This window comes from Bidens hawaiensis, unplaced genomic scaffold, assembly GCF_021521415.1.
Source record: "Bidens hawaiensis isolate Kalapana, Puna unplaced genomic scaffold, B.hawaiensis_p1.1 tig00030771_1, whole genome shotgun sequence".
NCBI lineage: Eukaryota > Viridiplantae > Streptophyta > Magnoliopsida > Asterales > Asteraceae > Bidens > Bidens hawaiensis.
Genome location: NW_027495138.1, coordinates 169598 through 179350, shown reverse-complemented (window position 1 = coordinate 179350; position 9753 = coordinate 169598). Strand labels below are relative to the sequence as shown.

Here is a 9753-nt window from a genome sequence, read left to right as displayed (position 1 = left end):
TCCTGTGGGACTAACGGGGATGCTCCATCCGAGATAGCCGGTCTGAACCGACTGTTAACACCATAAACCGGGGCCATATAATTCCTCCTAAGCCCCCCCTGGGGGTTTCCCAAACCGCCCTGGTTAACCTGAATACCACGAACTCTTTCGGGTCGTTCCGCCCGATTCACCCTATCTCCACCCCTTCCATTTCTGTTAACTGCTTCAGCCCGTCTTCGATTAAATTGCTCTTCTACCTCTTCATCCCCATTATCATCACCCACGTCTTCCGGCTCAACAAGATCATTCTCAGGCTCAAATGCCCATTATCTCTAACCCACCGATCTACCTCATCCTCAACTTCAAAACCCTCGTTCCCATCATTATTATTTCCCCCCTCTTCTTTATCTTCTGTCGGAATACTCGGTTGAACATTATCAATATTTATCCAAACTCTGCGATTGGGGTTATTATTTGGAGCTGATGGTCCGGCTTGGTCAAAGTTTAAGTTTAGGTTTCGGTTTAGGTTGCGGTTTCGATGTCGAGTTCTGGAATCACGAGCTGAGTGATTTTGGTCATTTTGGTTATTGAAGTTTAGTGGGTCAGGTATGTTGTCTGGGTGAAACGCGTTATTTTGTGGGAGTGTGTCTCGGTTTTGGTTATTGTTCTAGTTTTGGTTTTCGTGTTGGTTCTGGTTCTGATTCTGGTTCTGGTTCTGGTCTTCAATTTCTGAATTTCTGTTTTGTACTTGGTTCTACCGAGCTAACCTCTCGATTTCGGGATCGTAAATTAACAAAGACTGACGGCCCGAATGGCGGGTGAGCATAAACCTGTAATCTGCACAACTAACACAACCCGCGTAAAATACAAAAAATAAAATAAAATTTAAACTAAAAATTGAAAACAAAATTAAGACTAAAATTAAAATTAAACAAAAAAATCAAATATCACGAAAAACACTAAGCACACTAACTCCCCGGCAACGGCGCCATTTTGATGACCGTCGTTTGAGTCAATTAAAAACCTAATTATTCTAAATAGTTAGAGCAAGTAGGGTATCGTATCACAAGGAGTATGTGGTCAATGTATTCGTGTAACAGATTTCTAATTATGAAGTGAATGATTTTTAGTGCTGATCACACAAGCAATAGTTTGAATTTATAGAATAAAGCAACGAACAAGAAAACGAGTATTAAGCAGTTAACAAACAAATCACACCCGGAATTCAAGTAAACAACCAACAGTTATCTCATGCAGCATAACAGATTAATTATTAACGATTAACTGAAAACTGATCAATCAGACAAAACCTTAGACATCAACATTCACTTTACACACGACACTGGTTATCAAACAGTCCTTTCCAGCGTGACTCAGTCAAGGGCCATCGTATGTTTTATCATATTTAATCTAACCAAACAGTTATATGACTTATTATCTAGCAACTGGTAACAGATCGTTCAGACCAACGTAAACCTAAACCGACCGAACACTCAGAAATACCAAACATCAATAATCATATATCATCATCAATAATAATACACAAGTGTTCTTAATCACATGAGAAAAACTGTAAAGATTACAAACTATACATCCCAGGTGCGATTCTAGGAGATTAGCCGAGTCGTGACAACATCAAATCTTCGATACGGATGATAGATCATGCGGGAGGTCTTGGCACAAGCTATGGTGATGGAAATAGCCTCTTGGAGCTGCTGGAATCGCCTTTGGATCGTCAAAATGGAGCTAGGGTTTTTTAGAATGAAAGATATTATTTAAAACTAAAATTCCTGTCTGCACCCCCCATCGCGAAACGCGATGGGGTCTTCAATGGTCCATCGCGTATCGCGATGGACCAGAAAGTCAACAATCTTTTTAAACACATAGCAATAAGCTATGGGCCTTCAGCCAAGCCCATCGCGTGTCGCGATGGGCCGTGTCATCAGCAAACTTCATAACACATCCTCGTTTCACGTGTTGGTCATCTCGGGACTTCATACCATGTCATAACAGTTCCAAATTATGCACTTTAACATCTGTGACCTGAAATGCAATAATACACGCATGAAGTATCGAAAGTTCTAGAATAAACTATTAAAACTAGATAATAAACGAACTAAAACATATACAAAATAACAGACCATCAAAATTCTGACGGACACAAGTTCAAAGTTAATGGACATCGATTAAAACCATACACTGATGGACCATTTGAGGCCCTCTCGGAGGTAGTAATCCTCAATTCGAACCGATGAACATACTGGAAGTAGGGTGTGTCCAAGAGCCTCATTAAATAAGGCCTTGTATATATGTTCCTTAGTTAAAAAAAAGTAAAAAATAAAATTATAATCAAAATACGGGGGCGTACTTCAGTTAGCATGGGTCGGTGCCACAAATTGCGGTTCGGAATCTTCGCGGAAAAAAATCTCAGTCAGTCTGATTCGTATAAAATTGTTAGATTGAAGCACAGGGTCGTGTTCCTTGAAACATGGGGCCGTGTTTGGAAACTGTCTGGATATAAATTGCATCCCTTGCCAATGCATTTCTTGCACCAAACCAAACACCGATTCTCACCTATGAGAAATCACAATGCCTACTGAAATGAGCAATGAGATTCCCGTTCCTCACCAACCGAGAAACGAAACCCCACATCCTTCCAAAACCGAGCTACTACTCAAACTTCAAGAGCTCATTAAGGAACTCACCGAGATAAATCTCCTCGCAGAAATGCGTCTCATTCAACTCACCGAGTCGGTGGAAAGTATGAAGATGGAATTACGGGACATCAATGAACAACTGCAGTTTCAAGTTCTCTATTTCACCTACTTTCCTCCACCTGGGCCGTTAGATGGAGGAGACCCATTCATTGGAATTTAAAGTCATTTTTATCTTATCAATCAAGTGCATTAGGCACAAGTTTAGGACCTGCGGGCTTAACCCGACTTAATTTCATGTTTTAGGATATTCGGGTTTATCCCGATTCTATGTTTAGGACCTTTTTATTAGTGAAAGTAATTTTATTAAGTAAGTGTCTTCAATTAACAACTTATATATAGTTCTGAAAAATTCCCGCTCTCGCGTGTTGCTTAAAATCAAGATTAAAATTCTAGTGGCTTGAAACACGGGTCGTGTATCAGTGTACACGGGGTCGTGGTCACCCTAGAATCTTCAGCATGATACGCTATGACGCCGTACAATTCTCTGAATCAGAAACATTTATTCCCTTAAAAGCATGGGGCCGTGTATATGGTTACACGTGGCAGTGCCCGATATCCAGTCCCTCTATATATTGAAAACTTTCACACCCTAACCTACTGCTGAAATGCCGGGGCGTGAGCTGGTTGCTCACAGCTCTCATGGTACTATCATGCAATATTTATAATGACAATGGGTATGTTTGGCAAAACTAGCTGATGGCTGGTAGCTGGAAGCTGGTGGCTGGAGGCTGGAAACTGAAGGCTGGAGGCTGTAGGTCTAAGCTGGTAGCTGTAGCTTTTATATGTATTTTGGTGTTTGGCAGAGTAGCTGTAGCTGTAAATAAAAAGTATAACATGACCAAAATGGACATAACTAAAAGCACATAATACTAAATGTATGACACACACACACACACACATATATATAAATTCTTTCACAAATAAATAAAACATGGTCATTTTCAATTAAATAAAGCATAATCATTGGCCAACAGTCAAGACCATAATATAATACTATTAACTTATTAATAGCGTGCATTCCATATCAAAGTAGCAATATTGTTGCGAACAAGTTTCATCTCATTCGTTGTTCCTTCAAATAGACCGCTCGTGTTTGTGTCATGGTTACTAACATCATCCAGTTCATCTCGTGGTATGTAGTTTGGATGTTGCTCCAGTGTAGTAAACATGATATCTTCTTGAGAATTATGTATATAGTTATGCAATGCAAATGTAGCCATGATAACATCAATTTGTGTTTGCACGCTATACTTGGGCATTGTACCAAGTATCTTAAATATTTTCTTCAAAATTCCAAATGACCTCTCAATATAACTTCGTAAAGATGAATGTGAACGGTTGAAAGCTTCTTGCATATTATTCGGGGGCTCTCTTTGAAATTGAGATTGATGATATCTTGTCTTGGAATATGGAACAAGGTAACCATTTCTGCCCGGATATCCTTTATCAACCAAATAATATCTACCTGATAAAGGAGTTAAAAAACAAAAGGCGTTAGAAATTTATTAAAAGTAACATGAAACAATTCCAAATATATATGTAAACAGTTCCAAATATTACCTTCAGGTGGATGTGGGAAGTTGAATTTACTATTTTGGGTCGCGTTAATAAAAACACGCGTGTCATATGCTGAGCCCTCCCATCCGATTGATACGAATGTGAAACACATATCGAAATCACATGTTGCCATTACGTTGAAAGTTGGCACCCCTTTTCTACCAATATAAGGTAGTTGTTGACTCTCTGGGATGCAGGCTCCTATGTGTGTACCGTCAATACATCCAATACAATCCTAAATATACTTTGAAATTAGTTAAGTAACAAAGTACACAAACATGACTGACATTAAGCATTTTTAATACCTTGAAATACGACATGTATCTGTTGTCACTCAATATTTGAGGTGGTACAAATTGAAAAGTTGGATCTTTTGGTCTTATAATGTCGCGTGCTAGACCTTGAAAACCTTTATCTCTACCAGTTATTGCCTCTAGAACTTCATGAAATGCTCTACTAATAGTGTCCCCAGAACGTTGAAAACACTCCCCAACATCCCTGTTAGATAAACCCAATGCCAATGTATAGAGAAATATCCCCACCTACTCAAATGTTGACATTCTATCACTCGATTGCAATCCATAGTTTGATTCAATCTCTCTACATAATTTCATAAACACGTTTGGATGCATTCTGAATGCGTTTACACATCGTATAGGATTGCCATTTAAAACTTCCATTATCCAAGCATGTCCTGTTTGTGATGATGTCATGCATGGTTCCTTGTATATATGTTTATAATAGTATGCAGCAACTAGATCATTTGTATAGCTTGAATCCAACAAAAAGTTATAACAACGCAATTTGTGCTTCTTTTTGCTTGTTTCATTATCCATAATAACCCTGGTAAATTAAATTCAATAATAGCTTAACATATAAACACATAAATAGCTAAAACATAAACGCATAAATAGCTTAACATATAAAGACGTAAATAATATTCTCAAATAAATTCAAATTAAAATAAAAGGATATCAAATAACTTCCATAGTCATGGCACTAAAACATCAAGGTAAAAAAACAATAAATTAATCCAAAAGAAACAAAGTTCAAATAAATAGAAACAATAATGTCTTCGCAACATGTCCTCAAAGAAACCTTTAGTCGGTGAGTCTTTGCTTTCGTTGCAGCCACGCTAACCTACTATGATCATGTCGCACATTTATAAACATTTCTCTGTTCACGGGATCTTCAAATAAGTCCATTGCAAAGAACCACAAATCCTCATCTTCTCTCATTAATCCTGCATCTACCATCTAGTTAAGCACACCTACAGCACCTTCAATACTAAACTTAGTACTTTGACTAAGTTTGGAAGAATCTGATTCTAATATTTCTAGAGCACGTTGTTGATTCATATTAGTTTGAGTCAAAAGGTCTTTAAGAATTGAAGCTCCCAATGAGTCTCTCCCTTTATGTTTCATCTTAACTGGTTTAGGCTTAGTGTTTCCTTTAGTAGGCTTCTCAAGCTTTTTTGCTACCTCACTTGGGCTTGATGTTGATGCATTAGGTTGAGTTACTTCAGTCAAAAAATCAGCGTAGAAATTATTTTCATGAGTTTCAAAGTTTTCTAGATTAGAAAGTGTATCATTGTATACATGATATGCATCTGCATTATCACCTCCCTCAACATTGTCATCCTCAAGGTTCTCAACATGCACCTCACTGAATGTAGTTGGATCCATAGAGGGTGCCACATAATTTTTCCCACTAGCAACTGCATCTCCAAATAACTGATCCCACTCTTCTTGTAGTTGTATAGATGGTTGATTATTTTGAATTGCTAGAACTTTCAGGTTTTCCTAAAAAATATAATGGTGAATCGTTAGTTATCATGATGACTGGAATATTATACGGTATTTAAATTTTAAATGAGTTATATTATGTCACCTGAATTTTTATTTTCCACCATTCATCCGAACACATAAGTTGCCTAGTACTTTCATTCCAACCTAGGCCGGTCTCTCCGTTCTTAAGTGACTTCCAAAGGTTGTACTCTTTTCTCATACCGTCATACTTGTTCTTCATAGCTTTGTCACTACCAAATTTATGATTTACAACCTTTTCAAACTTTGGCTGAAGAGAAACCCATTTGAATGAGGAAGTTCGACCATGCTTCATGATATATTTGTTTAAGAACCGACATAATTCTAATACCATTTCTTTTGACCAAATCTCTCTTTTCCCTTTCTCTTTTTTAGAATCCATCTAGCAACCATGCATACATATATACACAATTGCACTAAATTCAACAAATAATACAAGGAATAATACGCATAAAACCAAATAGATGTAGGGGTGTTTACAGTCCGGTTTAACGGTTTTTGGGCCAAACCGTTTGCCAAACCGTTAATAACAGTTTTCGATTATTTGAAAACTAAAACTGAATTATCAACTGCATTTTCATTCCATAAATTAGAGTATCATAAACCATAAGCCTGGGTTGTAAAAGTAACACATATATTAACATAACAAATAACAAACCGAAAAAGCAAACCTAATAAAAAGTTTCCAGGTAATTTAAATTCTATTTAGTTAAGTAAAAGTTTTCACTAGGCAAAATGTTATGGGATGATCTATTTAACTAATCAAGCATTATATGTTAATACGCAGGTCTTATATGTTCCATAAGGTTGATAAAAAGACAACATGATTATTATAGGGGTGCAAACGAGCTGAACTACTCGAAATTGACTTGTAAAAAAGCTCGATCGAGCCGAGCTTAAACGAGCCCAAACTTAAGCTTAAAAATAAGCTCGTTTGATAAGAGAGCCCGGGCTTCACTTACCGAGCTTGATACGGCTCGCGAGCCAAAACGAGCATGTCATTATAGAATCAAATGCACTCTTTTTCTACAAAGTATTACCGAGCTTGACTTATATCAAGACATTTGCTTCTGGCATTCTTGTTCCTAAATTATATGGCCTGTGGACAAAGATTTCTATCTACAACCATCTACCTCACTAGTTTTAGATGCTCACAAGGAGGGTCTCGAAGTTTTGCTTCTGATTTTATGAATGATGCATAGTTTGCATATAATTACAGTTATGACCCTGCATCAGATTATCTCTCTTTCATTAAAAATGAAAAGTTCACTGTGGACGGTGTTCTTTGCTTCATGTATTTAAGAATTAATCATCCAACTTATGTAAATGCATAACTTTATGTTATTGCATTTATTCATCGGTTCTCACTTTGGCTAAATATAAACATGCTTAGAATTTACAAAACCAAAGTACGCCACAATGCAACGGGCCTGCTTGCTAGGTTAGTCTAATTTCACGCTACTGAAACAACCCAATATTAAATCTCAGTATTTTTTTTTTTTTTTTGCGGTTTACGACCGCAAACCAAACCGTTATATTCTGGTTTTACATATTCTAGATCTAATGGCTTGTGTCGAACAAATTTATAAACTTTAAGTTTCAATAGATCTTAGTTTTGAATAAAGTTTAAATCATGCTTAAAAATTGTTTGGCTAGATCCTCACCAAAACCAGATTTTATTAATTCTAAAACCAACCTAACGATCAAAACTTGAAAAGAAAACCAACCGCGAAACCAAACCGATGACCGGTTTGGCCGGTTTCACGGTTTGAAATAAAACCATGAACACCCCTAGATTATGGTTTTTGAAGAATTCAATATAAACCGAAATACAAATACTTACAGATTGTTGTATTAATGGGGTTTTTTAATTAATTGCTTATCTTAATTAACAAAGACACTCTTGAATTATGAAGAAACATATGACAATCACGTATATAAATATACGTAACAATCAAATCACACAAATTAAACATGTAACAATTAAATAATACAATTAAAATATTTACATAATCAAGTATATACATCGATTTTCATGTGCTCTAGTTGTAACCATACTAATACAGAAACCAAGTTTTATCGTAAGGCACGAAAGATAAAAGCACAAGGGAGGAGATAAAGCAAGCATGATTAAAAATTACCTGTGATTAGTGGAAGTCAATGGATGATTTCAATGGTTGTTAGCTCTTAACGTTGTTGTTGTTCAGGCTGCAAGGTTACGTGGTTGCCTGCAAAGTTGTATATGGATGAAAGGTTATTTAGGTAATTATAAACCCTAAAAGCCTGTAGCCTCTTTTAAACGCTAGTATAAGAAGCGTTCTGATATGGAGCTTTTTCTCCTAACCCTAAAGCTTCAAGTCCATTCAACCAAACAAGGCTAATTATTGAATAGGAGCTTTTTCTTAAAAGCTTGTAGCTTAAAGCTCTTAAAAGCTCCTAAAAGCCCTTTGCCAAACATACCCAATATCTATTAATCAGTTTCCATAATTTAATAAAGTTCAAATAGAATTACAAAATTTCCATAAATAAAACAAATAAAAAAAATCTAAGTTTAAAGTTTGTATCTTCTTCTCTAGCATGCAACCCTAAGTTTTCTTCAAAACAAGCTTGAGAATCTAAACACGATGACCTGCATATGCGTTAAAAATACAAATAGGTTTTGTCAACACTAGATTGAGTGAGTAAAACACCAGATATTCATGATTATATAATAATAAATAAAAGAGAAAACTGTGTCAAGTGAGATAAGCAATTTAACCAATGAGAAAGTAAATAATGTTGTCGGTATGCTCGATGTCAGATAGACTAAATGATGGCTAACACGACGGACGTATGATCATACTAGTCTGCGAATATGTTGGACCTCTTTGACATGTATTCAAGTAAAGCATATAACAAGTTAAGTATAAATTGTTAAATACACATGACTAAACAGTTGCAAGTTTGAATATTAAATAATAGTAAAATATATACGAACGCATATGTCCCCAAAACAGTATAAAATGAGTAAAAAGAGGGGAGTGAGATACTTACCTTAACAGACGAGCAAACAAGAATAAATACGGTACGAAGGTAAAGTAACGTCAACCTCGAGGTGTATCAAAGAACGAATCCTAAATAGTAATGATAACCGAAGAATACAATGAATAAGTAGATGCAATAAAAGAGATTAAGATTGAACGGGTATGCTCTTACGAAAGTTAAATGTTTATTATAAACTTTATTATCAAAGTTTTATCGTAAATAACATGATTTAATCATATAAAATACAATAAAAGTACTTAAATATATATTTATAAACACTTTATGATATATAAGAAAAGACTTACTTTAAATGTTTAATTTTAATTAAAAAAATAGGTTTAATAATTTTTTTTGCTAATAATAAAAGTATCTTTTAATATAAAAAAATATCTATATAAATAAAATTGTTTATACAATACTCAAGCTTAAAATCATATTTTGATATGTTATTTAACGAGATGAATTTTAAATGTATTTTCTAAATTAGACCCTTTTAAATATTTTAATACTAGACACCTTTATCATATTTTAATACCGATTATATATACATATATATAGGGGATGGATCTTGCGAGAAGTAATATTAGAGCGAGAAGTGGATCTCATCCATTGATTTTGTTTGATCAATGGTCATTACTCAAAATGGCATT

General features: G+C 35.4%; 1 pseudogene; it reads right to left on the bottom strand.

The window, feature by feature from the left end:
- Nucleotides 1-5353: 5353 nt before the first annotated feature.
- LOC143580943 (uncharacterized) lies at nt 5354-6461 on the bottom strand (annotated as a pseudogene).
- Between the last annotated feature and the right edge of the window lie 3292 nt (nt 6462-9753).